The sequence below is a fragment of the Garra rufa genome, chromosome 19 (genome assembly GCF_049309525.1).
Source record: "Garra rufa chromosome 19, GarRuf1.0, whole genome shotgun sequence".
Classification (NCBI taxonomy): Eukaryota; Metazoa; Chordata; class Actinopteri; order Cypriniformes; family Cyprinidae; genus Garra; species Garra rufa.
The window spans coordinates 26,689,114-26,704,496 of NC_133379.1; positions in this window are offsets into that span (position 1 = coordinate 26,689,114).

Below are 15,383 nucleotides of genomic sequence, written 5' to 3' on the forward strand. Positions count from 1 at the left end.
GCTTTTTTGGCTATTATAAGTAAGTGAGTCTTTGAATTAATGCAACAGATTAATTTAAAAAATGAATCATTCAAAACCAAAACATGAAACAGGACAAAGTTAAAATATAGCTGCAAGCAGCAATTAATGGGCCAAGCACAAAAGTGGTTTCCAGGAGCAGGTTTTCAAAACCCATTTTAAAGACATTTGTTGATGCAGAATTATACTACAAAACTTAAAATGAAAATGGTCGACACCCAGGACCAACAGAGGATTAGACACTGTTCACTTCGGCATGTCGAATCTAACCAATCTTATGATTTTTGGACCAACTGGTCAGAAGTTATAAGCAGAAATGTCAATATTTTATGTATTTTGACCTTAGGTCATGCTTGTTTGCACATACCAAGTTTGGTCAGAATCCGATAAAGTGTTGCAGAGATATGGCCTCATGTCTTTATTTGCACAAACTTTGTCAAATTCGTTAGCGCACTTCACGAAAATGGTTTGGTATATCAAAAAGCTTTTTGCCAGAATGCTCTGAAGAAGATCTGAGCCAATTTAGGTGAAAATTGGATGAGTTCGAAAAAGTAGATATTTCCGTAAATTCTAATTTGCAAACAATCTTGACCCCTCAGAAATGAACATTTTCATATGCATTTCATATGCAACTCGGCATGAGCCAAGGAATCAAAAAGAAAAACTTACTTTTTTTTTTACTTACTGTTCAAAAGTTATTATAAATTATAAATTTGGCCTGTTGTTGGCACTACAGAGTTTGAGTTAGAGTCTCCAAATTTGCTGTGGTTAATGATGAGACTGTGCCAAATTCCATAACTTTCTCGCAAGTGATTATATAAAATTCACAGGATTCATAACAATACATTAAAGTGTTTGAAAAATACAGCATTTTACTCTTAAAATTCAAAATGGTCTATGCTCAAAATAGCTTACATAGGAAAATCTGGTATCGTTTGATTCGGTATGCTACTCTGAATCTAACAAGATCACTCTTAGGATTTTTGGTCAAACTGTTCAGAAAATATAATACTCAGGTGCCCTCAGGTCATGCTTCATATAACACGTAGTTTGGTCTGAATCCGCTAAAACACTGTAAAGATATAGCCTCATGTCCATTTTTGTGCTAATTTCGTCAAATTCATTGACAAGCTTTACAAAAATGGTTTGGTATATCAAAAAGCTTTTGAAAATTTGTTGCCAGAATTCTCTGATGATGATATGAGCCAATTTGGTAAAAATTGGACCAAATGTCTAGAACAAAGTCGAAAAAGTAAATATTTCTGAAAATTCTAAATTGCAAAAAAATCTTGACCTGTAAATAAAAAAATGCATATGCATTCAATTTAGTATGAGCCAAGAAATTTTGCTTTCAGACCTTATGGTTCAAAAGTTATTAGCAGAAACATGAGTGCAAATTTGGCCAAATTTGGTGGCACTAGAGAGTTTGAGACTTCAAATTTGCTATGGTTAATGATGAGATTGTCCTCTATCTGTCTGCCAAATTTCAGAACTTTCCCGCAAGCGATTCTATAAGATTCATAACAATACGTTAAAGCGTTGGAAAAATACAGCAGTAGTAAACAAAATTTAAAATAGTCCATACTCAAAATGGCTGACATAGGAAAATTTGGTATCACTTAATTCGGTATACTACTCTAAATAACTCTTATGAACTTTGGACAAACTGTACAGAAAATCTAAACAAAAATGTCACTTTTTTATATGTTTTGATCAGTAGGTCAAAACTACTCATGTGCCCTCGGGTCATGCTTGGTTTAACACAAACCAAGTTTGGACTGAATTCTCTAAAGCGTTGTAAATATATGTCCATTTTGTGGCATATTTTGTCAAATTTGTTAACATGCTTCACGAAAATGGTTTGTATATAAAACAGCTTTTGATAACTTTTCGCCAGCATTGTCTGAACGAGGACAAGTTTGAAAAAGTAGATTTTTCACAAAATTGCGAAAACCCATTAAAATTTTAATTTTGGTATGCATTTGATTCGGCGTAAGCCAGGGAAAATTGCTTCTAGAGCTCACAGTTCAAAAGTTATAAGAAATATAAGTATTAGTTGCACTAGAGAGTTTGAGTTAGAGACTCCAATGTGCCTTGTCCTCTATGTGCCAATTTTCATTTCTTTCCCGCAAGTGGTTATGTGGACTGCCACAGACTTCCAGAGTGGAAGAAGAACAAGAAGAAAACCAACAGATACAATAGGTGCTTGGTCCCTATATATCAACTTCATTGATTTCAAAGGTTTTTTTCAAACCTGTCACAAATTTTGTTCATAAAATCACACGTTTAAGCTAATGTCAAGGTATTTTGTCATTCATGTTATCGATCATAGTGGATTTTTCTATAATTGGAACGTTCATTAAAAGTTATGCAATTTTTTCCTAAGAATTAAGAAAGTTCATTAGTCTGATGGGACTGAATCAGAATCACAGTCATGTTTAAACCATAATATCTCTTATTTTGTAAGTTAAATCCTTAATATTTTCTTCATTTTTTTGCGTTCTGTTTATATTTCGATATAAACTGCAAAACTACGTTTTCTGTGTCAAGTTAATTCACTTCTCAAACTCATTTGCTTCCTTTTTTGCATATTAGCATTGTACATTTACATTCAGAATGTAAAATATAGGTTATTTGCTCTCTGGCTTATGCTGTGGATTGATTATTTTATAACTGAATTAGAGAACATTGTCTTAGGCTAAAGTCCAAGAATGCACAGGAGAAGTATATGGAGTCTTTTATGAATATATTAAGTATGGATCACACATCCTCTAAAGACTAACATCGTAAATGTCTGTGGTATAAAGAATAATTTATATGCATATGCTGTAAGGAATCAATTAGCTTATGTTTTATTGCATATATGATTGTCTGCTTTAAGCTCATATATTTATTTAAATCTGTTTACATTCTGTGGAGTGTACCTCCAACTGCTTAAAACAAGAGAGTGAAAGATTAATGATTCCCACATTTTATTATGCCTTCGTTTGTGGTTTCTTAAAGAGTTGAACAAATTAATTATATTATATAATCAATAGCTTATCCATCTTCTCAGTGTAATTAATTATTAATCTTATTAGTTACAAGCAATTTGGTATGTGAAAGGTGAATGAGGGTCTGTTCTAGGCATTTCTAGGATGATGTTTGAGGTTGACTAGGCTACATGACAAATGTATTGAACTTGATCCTGGCACACACAGCAGCTCTGACAAGCAGCTGAAGCACTTGCTATCTGTGGCCCTTCTCTAGTTGCACTATTTCATAGGTTATTTGATCTAAAATAAACCAAAACATGGTCTCATATTACAGTTACATTGAGACCTACAGTGAAACATCAGAAATGAACACATTTTGCTCTTTTTCAGCATTTTATAGAATAGTTGCGGTTTAAATCATGATCCCTTGGTGTAAACTTACCCTTTTGTGGTGTATATGCCAGATGCAGCTTCCATTGCAGTGTAAAGCCTAAAACTTACTTCACTTTTTATGCTTATGCAAGGGTCAGTATGCATTCAAGGGACGCAAATTTAATAATCAGAACAAATAGAATGAATTATCTATGAATAGTATGCACATGCGCATTAAATTTGTTTTGCAGTAATCACTCTGTCACGATTTGAGCTTCCGTCGCCCTGGGATCACAAACTTTTGCACTACACATCATGGACTTCAGCCCCCACAAGCCACTGCACCCATCACTGCTCACACCTGCAGCTCATTCACACACACACACCTGCAGCTCATCACAAGGACTGCTTATAAGCCACTCACACACACAGCTTCTTCGCAAAGTCTTGTATTGCCCCGGCTACATTCTGAGCGTTTCTTTCCAATGTTTGATTTCCCGTGTTTTTGATTCCTGGACTCCCTCTTGTGTTTGATTCTCGCTGCCAGCCCCGACCTTTCTGCCTGTGTTTGACGACGATTTCTGCCTGCCCCTGTATGTTTGTCTGTACCAATAAATGCTGCGAATGGATCCGCTCGTCTCAGACCGTCCTTGTGACAGAAGACTTCGCCATTACAAGGATCCAGCAGCTAGTATGGTGTCATCCGCTTCCAGCCCGAACTCTGCAGTACAGATCATGCGTCTCAAACAAGGTGAGCGGTCTGTTGAGGAGTATGCGATGGACTTTGTCGAATTGGCTAATCAGTCTACTATGGATGACTTATGCCTGATGATTTTCTTCCATGGAGGACTCTTAGAGCCATTGGCTTCACTGATTGGAAGCCAATTGGCTTCAAGCAGCTCTTCTCGATTCAAGCCAGGACCCGACCTCACATCCTGAGTCAAGCCAGGACCCGACCTCACATCCTGAGTCAAGCCAGGACCCGACCTCACATCCTGAGTCAAGCCATCCAAAGTCTCCGCTGGTTCCGCCCGGCCTCCCAGAGTCTCCGCTGGTTCTGCCCGGCCTCCCAGAGTCTCCGCTGGTTCTGCCCGGCCTCCCAGAGTCTCCGCTGGTTCCGCCCGGCCTCCCAGAGCCTACGCTGGTTCCGCCCGGCCTCCCAGAGCCTACGCTGGTTCTGCCCGGCCTCCCAGAGCCTACGCTGGTTCTGCCCGGCCTCCCAGAGCCTACGCTGGTTCTGCCCGGCCTCCCAGAGTCTCCGCTGGTTCCGCCCGGCCTCCCAGAGCCTACGCTGGTTCCGCCCAGTCTTCCTGAGATTCCTGTCTGCCCTGTTCGAGCTACGGAGGCCATGTATGGACTGTCGAGTTTCCCACCCACCCTCCCTACTGCCCCAGTCCCACCACCTCTGTCTCCTGACAATTCCTCTGCTCACCTTCAACCCACCTTCGATGCAGAGGACTTGCCGTGGGACTGCCAGTCTCCATCGGTGCCCTGGCTGGAGGATCCCTCACCATTGCCTCCAGCCTCAGAGTCCTGGACTCCGCCTCGGCCCTCCGACCCTGCGGCTCCACCCCGGCTCTCTGCTCCCTCGTCTCCGCCGTCGGCCGTCGGTCCACCAGCTCCACCAGGCTCCATCGTCCCTCCGGCTCCGCCCTGGTCAGTCATCGCCCCACCTTCGCCTCTGGACTCTACTCCTCCGGCTGCGCCTCGTCACTCCGTCCTACCTCCGGACCTCCATCTCCGCCTTGGTCGCCAGAGCCTTGGGTTCCGCCTTGGCCCTCTGGATCCTCGGTGTCGCCCATGACCTTCGACTCTCCGGTTCCCCCTCGGGCTCCACCGGCTCCACCTCCGTCGGTCGGCCCCATGGAGGAGCCAACCCTTCCTCCACCATGGCTTCTCCCTCCGTCGGCTCCGCCTCAGTCTCCTGGTTCTCCACCTGCACATGGTCCGGGGCCTCCATTCAGGCCCCTGTGCCATGCCCACTCCATCCCGAACTGTCACACAGGTATTTGGAGCGTCTGGAAGCTGCTCCTAGGTGGGGGGTTCTGTCACGATTTGAGCTTCCGTCGCCCTGAGATCACAAACTCTTGCACTACACATCATGGACTTCAGCCCCCTCAAGCCACTGCACCCATCACTGCTCAGACCTGCAGCTCATTCACACACACACACACACACACACACACACACACACACACACACACACACACACACACCTGCAGCTCATCACACGGACTGCTTATAAGCCACTCACACACACAGCTTCTTCGCAAAGTCTTGTATTGCCCCGGCTACATTCTGAGCGTTTCTTTCCCGTGTTTGATTTCCCGTGTTTTTGATTCCTGGACTCCCTCTTGTGTTTGATTCTCGCTGCCAGCCCCGACCTTTCTGCCTGTGTTTGACGACAATTTCTGCCTGCCCCTGTGTGTTTGTCTGTACCAATAAATGCTGCGAATGGATCCGCTTGTCTCAGACCGTCCTTGTGACACACTCAGTTGTTCCACAAGGTGGCAACACTGTCCTGGTCCGTTGTTTCACACTATAACGAAACTGAAGAGACGGAACAACAACAACAAAATAGCAGAGACTGCAACAACAACAGATGCTCACATTGACACATTATGAGCGAGAGGGTATGAGATAGCCCAGCTTTGGTTTAAAACGGTTCAAAAATATTTGTTATCGGTCATAACTTACCGTATGAGGAAAAATACAACAGACACTGAACATGGATGAAGCTTTCTAGAAGGCATCTTGTACAGCTAAAAATAGCTGAATGCAGATGAGATTGAATGCAGCAACTATAAAATTTACAAATGGCTGCACCCACTTCACAGAAAGAGAAAAGGGGATACTTTGAAAGGCTACATGTCGAAAAATGAAGTATACTTTGGGCTTAAAAGTTTTGCCTTTGTATGATTTTCAAATCTATCGAAATTCTGGGCTCAGTAAGTAATAATATAGCCATCAATCAGCCATACTGGCGGCAATGAACGTAAACAATGCCACTGAACCAAACAAAACTTGCTTATTTTGCTGATTATTGCTGCTGAAAATGGTCAATTATGTCATGCTTTGGGCTGTACTAATCGGTCAGACATGGAAAAACATTTGGAGTTACATTTGAAACTTACACGTTTTGTCCATCAAGGTAATCCTCACAAAATAATATAATTTGGATGAATTTTGAAGCCTAAATACAAACGGCAGAAACAAAAAGCTAAACTTAGGCTATAAACGGACTACATCGGTTGCTCGCCTTCAACGTCACCACCACCATGCTTCCAACAACCTTTTTCAAACTTATTTTTAGAAACATGTTTAGTATAAAGGATTTACTCTGTGGATGAATTTTATTCCATGTTACATGAATCGTTTCATATAAAACTGGAATAAATTCAAAACTAGAGCCAAAATAAAACTGAAATGAAACAATAATAATAAACAGTAAAGAGTGAATAAATGAAATAATCATAACTAAAACAAATATGAAAGCACCTATTTCTGTACATTTCGAAATAAGGTCCATCACAAGTCAATAAATCCTTGATTAAAGGAGTAGTTCACTTTCAGAACAAAAATTTACAGATTATGTACTCCCCTTCTTGTCATCCAAGATGTTCATGTCTTTCTTTCTTCAGTCGTAAGGAAAATATGTTTTTTGAGGAAAAATTTTTAGGATTTCTCTCCATATAATGGACTTCTATGGTGCCCCCAAGTTTGAACTTCCAAAATGTAGCTTCAAATGGCTCTAAACGATCACAGCCAAGGAAAGAAGGGTCTTATCTAGCAAAACGATTGTTTTTTTATTACAATGTATATACTTTTTAACCTCAAATGCTTGTCTTGTCTACCTCTGTGTGTACTCTGTGTAGAGATTAAAAAGTATATAAATTGTAAGAGCCCTTTGAAGCTGCATTTAAGATGCATTTTTGAGGTTCAAACTCGGGGGCACCATAGAAGTCTATTATATGGAGAGAAATCCTGAAATGTTTTCCTCAAAAAACATAATTTCTTTAGGACTGAAGAAAGAAAGACATGAACATCTTGGATGGGGGGTGAGTACATTATCTGTACATTTTTATTCTGAAAGTGAACTACTCCTTTAATATGGATATTTTAATTAAAAAACGAGTCTCCACGTAGTATTCAATAAAAATCTAGTGCATTCATTTATTAAATAACAGCAGAGTGAGCAAGTTTTTGATTATGGTAAGATTACATTTATTTTAGTGAATAAAGTACCATGTTTCAGCTACCATTTTGTTAGAGTGGTTACACAAAATCTTATTTTATCCTTGCTTCTAGAAAATCCTCAATCTTTCTGCTTTCTAACAGCTTCATGTGGCCGTAAACATTTAATTTTAACGTGGCTTTAATTTTAAAGTTTCACCACAACCACGTAAAGCCGGTAAATGTAGTGTTTACATGGAATAATGGTAATATTAATTCCTCATATTATGAACCAAGAGTCTCCAGTATCAGAAATATAACGAGAATCTTCCATATGAAACTATTGGTTGCATTTCGGGGCAAAGCAAAAAAAAAAAAAAAAACACTATAAAAAATATGGGGAACTAACTTAGTTTGGTTATTCTGCAATTAATTGTACTACAAATTATACTACATTTAGAAAATACTATAAATTGATAAACTGTTCTGCATGATGACGTTTAATGCCAATCCATGCTGTTGTTTATATCTGAGTACGCGCATCTAGATAACTGACCAAAAAAGTGTTGAAGGTCATAGTAAAGACATTTACATTGTTACAAACATTTATATTTTAAATAAACGCTGCTTTTTTAAAAACTGTATATTCATCAAAAAATAAATAAATAAAATGTATCAGTAGTTCCACAAAAATATTAAGCAGCAGCTGTTTTCAACATTAATAATAAGAAGAAAAGTTTCTCAAACAGCAAATCAGCATATAGAATGATTTCTGAAGGATCATGTGACACTGAAGACTAGTAATGCCTGCTGAAAATAGTATAAAATAGTTTTGCATCACAGGAATAAATGATATTTTAAAACATATACAATTTAATAGTATTTTACAATATTACTATTTTATTTTTTTTATTTTTTTTATGATTCATACTTTTTATTTTCTTCAATGGGTAAACAATATATTCAATTTACAGATAATTAAATGTTTTGTAAACCCCTCCCCCTAGCCCACCCAAACAACGTGTCAGGTACAATTATTTGTAAATTGCTATCATAGATCTAACAAACACAAAAAAATAATACAATCATCTTAAAATGAAAAAAAGCTAAATATAACAAATTAAATAATTTACATTCTTGCAATGTGTCTCACCACAAGGACTTTAGAGATCCTCAAGAAATGCCAAATATCTACCCCAACTTCTCTATTACTATTTTATTTTTGATCAGATAACTTAATATAGAAAACGAATCCACTGCAAATTAATAAATACAAATAATCAAAAAGTTCATTTGAAAACAGTAACAATATTAAAAATGAAAATGAATTTGCAGAGGAAGGCATAGGAAAAGACATACAAGCAAAACTGCGACGAAAATGATGCAACAAATCCATCTTTCAGGTCTATTTTTATACTACAGAGAACTAAGAACTGCCTCTGCATAATAAAATACCCAAAAGAATAGGCTCATAGTGCAAGTAGGAATAACACAAACATAGCCATGGGCCCAAAAGCAGCTTGCATGACAGAATGTGATTACAAGGCTAGACGTCTCAAAGCAGAGACTTTTTATGTGGCAGACTTTCTCTCTGTCATTCATCAATGCTTTATTGCTATCATTTGTTTTAGTCTGCTAGATAAAGTCATTTCATTAAAAAGTAAAGCAAGCCTTTCTTCCACAGTCTTATGACAAGATGACTGATCATTGCACGTGTATAGCCACTAAAACTGCAGTCATGTGGAGACAACTATTTAGAGATTCAGGTGCAATCAAAAACAACATACAAGCGTGTTTTTGTGCATGCATGCATGCATCCCAGTCCTGTTCAGCTGAAAGTCATCTTTTTTTTTTTTTGGCTAATCTAATCTATGAAGGGTAAGCGCTCTCCTTTCCTGTCCCCTGAGAGGGACAATTTGTCGACACAGACATCAGTGACGTGATGACACTCCTCGAACGCTCTCACCTGATGAAGGACTCAAGTTTGGATTGGTTAGTTAGGTCACATGACAAAGGGGTCCACCCATAGAGAACTTTGGGACATAAATAAAATACTAAACTCCCTCTGATTTGCAGATGTGATACAAATATGCCAAATTCCTAGAAAAATATTCATTTTAATATAGGCATGCATTGCATTATCAGTAGCTTAAATATGATAATCAGAAAGAGAGAAAGGGGAGAAAGAAAAGGCGAGAGGAAGCTGCTGATGCATTGCAGATAAACTGCGTATCCTGGGCAACCCCTCCCTTTTCTGTCCATATGCACCCCCCCCCCCCTCCTCCTTTATATGACATCATCACATCACATCCTCCAACCTGATGATACCCATGAGGGAGATGTGACTCAGACTAATGCCTTTTCCCCCCTGTGTGAGATCTGGCAACCCTAAAATACAGCCATAGCCTAACCTCTACTCCTGCTTTGGTGCTTTAAAAGTATAAAGATGTTGTGGAAATAAAAAAGCTAAGTTAACAGCTGAATCACTGTGACTTTTAAAATCAAGACTAACGCAATCTATAGTTTTGACAGTGCTTAACACACTCTTTTTTGCTTTTTAGTTTGTTAGAGTCATTTCTGTATTTGCAGGGTGGGAGTGGATTTGTGCTACTCATGCTTTGCAGGCATGAGGTCAGGGAGTGCGTTCAATAACTGTGGAAAACTGCAACTAGTCGTTCATGCTCCTGGGGGTGGACTAAATGAACACACAGTTTCTCCTGTCATCATTTTAGCTCAATAAAAAGGCCCCTACTGGGATGTTTGAGCAAGCATTCTGATCTAACAAATCTGTTTGGCTTTGTGACACCCAAGTGCAAGCGAGTGTGAGAGAGAAAACTGAGCTGATATTCCAGGATGGGGTGATAATAATGGCTGTCAGAATCTTGCCACCTCTATCTGCTCTATTTGAAAGGTATAGTTCACCTATAAATGAAAACTTGTACAGTGCCTTGCGAAAATATTCATACCCCTTCATTTTTTCATGTTTTGTAATGTTAAACTGCTTTAAATTACTTTTTTTTAAACATCAATCTACATTCCATACACCATAATGACAAAGGACAAAACAACTGTCTGAAATAAAAAACTGAAATGGTTCCATTGCATAAGTATCCATACCCTTTTCTGGGACACTTATATATAGCTCAAGAGCACTCATATTACTTGTAGATGTTACTCTGCGTTGAGTTAATCTCTAAAAGCAAAATTATTTGAATGAGTATGATTTGGAAAGGCACACACCTCTCTAACAGCTGAAAATGCACATCAGATGAAAAACCAAGCCCTGAGGTAAAAATAACTGTCTGTAGAGCTCAAAACAAACATCACTGCAACACTCCATCAATCTGGTCTTTATCTGCGGTTTGGCCAAACACAATTCTCTCCTCAGTGAAGACACATGAAAACTCACTTGGAACTTGCAAAAAAACACTAAAAGAGCTCTTAGATTGTGAGAAGAAATTCAGATTCTCTGGTCTGATGAACCTTAATTCCAAGCATCATGTCTGAAGAAAACCAAGCACTGCTCATCACCTGCAGATAACCATCTGCAGGTGATGAGTAAAGTAAGTGTGCTGGTAGCAGCCTCATGCTGTGGGGCTGTTTTTAAGCGGCAGGGGCTGAGGGACTTGTAAAAGTAGAAGAAAAGCTCAATGCACCAAAATATTGAGATAGCCTTAATGAAAACCCAATCTAGTGCATTCAGAACCTCAGACTTGGCAGAAGGTTCACATTCCAACAGGACAAGGACCCTAAGCACACTGCAAAAGTGGCTTTTAGACAACTGAGTGAATGTCCTTGAGTGGCCAGCCAGAGCCTTGGTGTGAATGCAATCAAATATTTCTGAGAAACCTGAAAATATCTGCCAGACCCCATCCAAGCTGAAAGAGCTTAAGAGGTAAAGAGGTGAGATGAATAATGGTAGATATTTGCCAAATGCAGATTTGCAAAGCTTGTCTCATCATACTCAAAAAGACTTGCGGCTGTAAAGGTGTTCAGGGTATGAATACTTATGCAATGTACTTCTTTCAGTGTTTTATTTGTAATGAATTTGCTAAGTTTTTTGCGATGTCATTTTGGATTGTAAGCTGATGTGGAAAAAAGTAATTTAAAGCAGTTTAACAAGGCTGCAACATAACCAAGCATGAAAAAATGAAGGGGTACGAATCATTTTGTAATACACTGTATACTGCCATTTTTTCAACACAACTGAAATATTTTTCAAATAAAATTAGACATTTATAATATTACATTTTCACAGTATACTGTGAATTGGGCCTTAAAGGGATAGTTCACCCAAAAATGAAAATTCTGTCATTAATTACTCACCCTCACGTTGTTCCAAACTCGTTCATCTTCTAAATACAAATAAAGATATTTTTAATGAAATACAAGAGCATTCTGAGTCTCCAGTGCAACTGACACCTTCAATGGCATTGAAGACTGACAAGATTTTTTTTCTTTGCTCACAAAAAGTATTCCCATAACTTTATAAAATTACTGTTGAACCACTGATGTCATATGGACTATTTTAACCATGTCCTTACTACCTTCCTTGCATTGCTGTCTATGCAGGGTCAGAAAGCTATCGGATTTATCAAATATATCTTATTTGTGTTCCAAAGATAAACAAAGGTCTCACGGGCTTGGAATGACATGAGGATGAGTCATTTATGACAGAATTTAATTTTTTTTGCGTGAACTATTCCTTTAATACAATAAACTATATAAATGTCTTTTAGATTTTAGGGTGCTTGCTCAAGTATGATCATATTTGGGAGTCCTTTGCACTTAAAAATTTAAAACCCCTGGTGAAAACTACAAAAATTTTACTTTTATAAGGCTTTTTTTGACAGACCTGGCTCATATCAACTGTTGTTAAATGGAAAACACGTTTAACTCCAGTCTTCAGTGTCACAGGATCCTTCAAAAGTCATTCTAATACGTATATGAACAGAAATCTGAAAAGAATATTTGCAACTGTATATTTTTGCCTTAAGAGTGAACATGGCCATTTGTAATTTTTTTTGGGTCTGGCTTCAAGTCTTATCTGCGTCCAGCTATTTTTAGCTGTGCAAAACAGTTGGTTTTGCTACTTGATATTGCAAATGTGTGTCTAACCATATTATTTTAATTTATTAGTTTAATTATGAACACATTGGTTTGTAGTGCAAACAGTTTTACCATTTACTGCACACATTGTTATTCTTCTCATTATTTCCCTATAGTGGCTAATGAATCGTAGGTCTCGCCCATATGGATAATCTCTACTGCAGTTTTACTCTTGCAGAGTACTGTATGTGCATCTATGATGTTAAAGCTCTCTCAACTCCCAAGTGCATTGACTGCATGAGTATATACACATGTTAAAGGTGTGTCCAATGAGGGTTGGATTTTGTCCATGACACAGATCGTTACGGCTCTCTTCTCATATGATGCAGCTCTGCTTCCACATCGATATGCTGACTCCCAACGTCTTCGTTCTGCTAACCACCTTAGGGGGCTGATGAGAATACGGCCATAAATCACAGCTAAAAAGACACCAGCAGGGGTCTCTCTATCGCTTACACACACTTCCAGTGCTTACACACGCACACACATTAACCCTTTCTCAAACTCCCATGAATAAAACATGGCAGGCAGAAAAACACATCGAGAGGGCAAGGAATGGAAAATGTTTAGCTGATGTTAGGTGGGACCTTGAATGAGTCATGAATTACGACGATCAATGTATTTTCCAAATGCTTTCAGATATAAAGCACTTCTCACATTGTCTACAGATTACTGCTGAGTCATCCGGTCTTGCCAAGGGAAGGAACCAGGCAAAAGAATCCCTTCAGGGCTGATTTAACAACAGTATCCTCAAGAGATTTAAATCAGCATCAACTCTATTTCATGCACCGCTACTCTGCATTTGCACCATGGTTTATCTCGCAACCTACATTTTTTGCAACTGGTCCCATTTGATCCCTTACGTTTATGTTTATGTTCGTTCACCTCACTCCACTAATGCACTGCATACCTCCCTCTAGCATTGTTTATTAATAAATCACAGGCTTCTCCCCCTGCGTACGTGTCTCAATGCTGTCATACTGTTTCAGAGTTCACTGCCCGTAATGTAGTCACATTATAGCTGGATCTCCAATAATGCATCACAGTGGGCTGGTACTGTAAGGGCGTGCTCTGCAGCATTACTGGTGGCCTGCATTGAATTTTAAACCGCACTGCTCTGCATGGCCACAAAAGCACCTTGAGCGACAGGCGCCCTGCTCCTCAGAGATGATTTGCACATTTTAAAGGCATGGTCTTTACTTGGGGCTGGACAGTAGAAACAGAAGGTCACTGAGTTCAGGAGCTCTTCTTCTTCTGCTGCTCTGAATGATTGCACACAGGCTAAATTTGGCTTCACATTAATGCTCGGACACAAATCCAATGACAAAGCAAATAAAATAAGGCCTATAATTAATTGGAAATATCTCATTTTAGTCCTCTCAGAGGGCACTGTCCTGTCGTCGTTCAATAGGAATGGCTTTTGGACATTGCGATTAATCATTATAAATTTTTTGGTGATATTATTAAACTGTGCTGAGCGATGGGAAATACAGGAAATTAGCAGTTGCTAATGCTAGACTCTCTGTATAAGGTCAAAATGACTTTCAGCACTGCACAGTTCCAAATGGTTGAATTATCTACAGCAAATGCAGTTCTGGATCAATCAGTTACCATCTCAAGACTACTTATGAGCATCTTTAAATGTATTCTCAAACAGCACATAATAATAATAAAGCTTTGAAATGTTTTTGAAAAGTGCATTTTTTATATTTTTTTTTTATTTTGAGCACTCCTACCCATCATCCAACTTATTTTTCAACGTGGAAGTAAGTAATTTTCTGTAAATGTGTGAGACTTCCAGTTTATTAGCTGCTGTATAGGGTAAATAGTGAGAAGAATAAAAACTCCAGTAAACAGTAAAACTGTTTGCACTACAAACCACTGTGTGCATAATTAACATAATACATTAAATTATGGTAAGACACACCTGTTTGCAATATCAAGCAGCAGAACCAGCTGTTCTGTACAGCTAAAAATAACCGGAAGTGGATGAGACCAGAAGCCGTGCACATTAAAATTACAAATGGCCGCATCCACTCTCACGGGAAAAATAAGCACAAAAACTTTAAAGATCACAGTAAAAGTAATATGTGACCTTTTACCACAAAACCAGTCATAAGGGTTTTTGAAATTGAGATGTATACATCATAGGACAATATTTGGCCAAGATACAACTGTTTGAAAATCTGGAATATGAGGGTGCAAAAAAATATAATATTGAGAAAATCGCATGTAAAGTTGTCCAAATGAAGTTCTTCGCAATGCATATTAACAATTAAAAAATTAAGTTTTGATATATTTACGGATATGTAATTTTTAGGTAATTTACCAAATATCTTTATGGAACATGATCTTTACATGATATCCTAAGGATTTTCGGCATTTTTTTATTTTTATTTTGACCCATACAAAGTGTTTTTGGTTATTGCTACAATTTCATATAGGCCTACTCAGCGATGCCAAGTCATAAAAAGAAAATAGTGTCCCTGCATAGGAAGAAAAGCACGCTATAGTCCAGCGAAACGCCCTTGAATGTGTCTGATATGGGCCGCTGTCCTTGGTGCTGACTGGAGACGCTCAGTCAGTGATTGGGCTGCGTGCTCAGACTCTGTCCAGAGTACCAATGATGTCACGTCCACTGTAACTGTAGCCCTATAAACATATTGTAAATCTATCCAAACCAACATGTCTATTACTATATTCTGTAAGAAATTGTACTTTTAAGCGTTTAACATC